Raw genomic sequence first — 2,018 nt, 5'->3', positions numbered from 1 at the left:
GCCGCGGCGACGGAGCGAGAGCGGGGGCGGCTGCGCCGTCGGCGGCGGCGGCGACGGCGGCGGAGCGGGCGGGCGCGCCTGCCTCTGCGCGTGCGCGCTGCGTGAGTGCGTGCGCGCTCTCCCGCCGCCGCGCACGCGCGCGCGCCCCCCACCCTCCCTTCCCCGCGTCACCCCCGAGGGCGGGTGGGCGCCGCCATGTCAAGCGCGGGGGCCTCGGCCTCCCGCCCCCGCCGGACCCTCAGGAGGCCCCCGCGCCTTGGCGCTTCCGCCCGCTGGGGTCTGGAGGAGGGGAACCCACGGGGGGAGCGCTGCCCTCGAAACACCCGTGGGCCAGGGCAGTTTGGGACCTGGCCAGCCCCCCGCAGCCGGGGGCGCTGCGGGGGAGGGAAGGGGCAGGAAGGAAGGGGGCTGGCAGCAGCGCGGTGCCGGTCGGGGAGGCCGTGGCTGGCGCCTGCTGCAACTCGCGGGGAGATGGAGGCAGGGGAGCCGCTCGGATCCGAACGCATCCCTCCAGGGCCTCCTTGGGGACCTCTGCCCCACGAGCATCGTCCCCGCAAGAGGAGCCCTGCGAGGGATTCTCCAGCCCCACGCCTCTGCAGGACCCTGCATGCCCGCTGCTGGTAGGGCCCAGTTTTCCAAAATGTCCTCAGTGCACCCCGGAGGGGAGCAAAACCCCCGCCGTGAGGGCCCCATCTGTGAAGGCAAGTGTTGTCCCTCTGGCACCCTGCGAAATTGCAGCCCCAGCCCCATGGTGGGAGCAGCAGCCGGGGCAGAGCAAACTGCCCGCGGGAGCCTGGGCCCCCTCTGTCCACCGAAGGGCCAGCCCACCTGCCCCTGTCCGGGTGGGACTTGCGTTCCTCTTCACTGGGCATCCTTTAAGTATCACACGGGTTTGAGCTCCCCTTTGCAGGCTGTTCCCGTTAGCCCCGAGCAAGCTGTCCGCTCTGGGTGCTGCACAGGCCGGGTGGCGCTCGGCAGCGTCGTGCTGGGCTGTTCACAGGCTGTGCCTGGCCAGGGACACCGTCGCCGCACGCGGAGGGAGGGGAGCCGCGGAGCTGGGATGCAACATGCGCGTTTTCCTTTCTGCCTGTTGTTTGTTTTTCCTTGTAAATCAGCAGGAGTGCCTGGCGCTGCCCCTGTGGTGGGAAGGCACCCCTGCTGTGGGTCGTACTGGGGAAGGGAGGTACCTGCACGTGGGTTTTCCTCTGGTTGTGCCCCAGGGACCCCACGTGCAGGGCTCACATCAGGCGAGGCTTGCTCTGGGGGAGATTGGCCTCACAGTGCCGCATGGTCCTGCTACACGCAGGGATGGAGCGATTAGGCAGGTCACTGCACGCCCTGGATGCGCCCCAGAGAGAGGGCATGGCGGGAGAGGAGAGGTCGGAGCAGGAGGAAGAAAGCAACGGGGTCCGAGGCCAACATTGCTCCGCATCCCTGTTGGCAGGTCCTTGGGTGCCGGGTCATGGCCAACTTCTCCTTGGGCCGGTGGAGAGGCACAGGCTTGTACGACGTGTCTAAAGCAACGCGTCCTTGCTTTAGACACGTTTTGCTCAGGAGGAGCAAAGCCCTTTTCAGGTGGGCAACCGCAGATGGAGCCTGGAGCACTTCCCCTGGCTTCCCCGCTTCTTCTGCAGTGCCGGGGGCGAGCGCTGGCCAGAGGAGCCTGCTGTTACAGCCAACGTGAGCCCCCGCATCTGGCCCCCCAGCAGCGTGCTCACATCCCCGTTACCGACACCCACGTGTGCACAACCCAGTGGGCGCTCTCCCGTGCTCGTGCGTGGGTCCCTGGCTCCGGAGGAGGACCCGGCTGCCTGGCTGCTGCTCGGCAGGCGTTTTGGCCAGACAGGGGCAGCAGTGAGAGGCTTTTAGGGTGCTGCAGGGCTTGCAGAGGAGGAGGGGAGCAGCTCCCCCAGATGAAAGCCTGTTTGTTGCTAGGGAGGAGCAGCCCCTGCGAAGCAGGAGGTGACGGGGGACGAGTGATCACAGATGAAGGTCCCTCGTGGCAGGGGTGGAAGGAA

This window comes from Chlamydotis macqueenii, chromosome 7, assembly GCF_036417535.1.
Source record: "Chlamydotis macqueenii isolate bChlMac1 chromosome 7, bChlMac1.mat, whole genome shotgun sequence".
In the NCBI taxonomy this organism is placed as follows: domain Eukaryota; kingdom Metazoa; phylum Chordata; class Aves; order Otidiformes; family Otididae; genus Chlamydotis; species Chlamydotis macqueenii.
Note: the sequence above shows the minus strand (reverse complement) of the source record.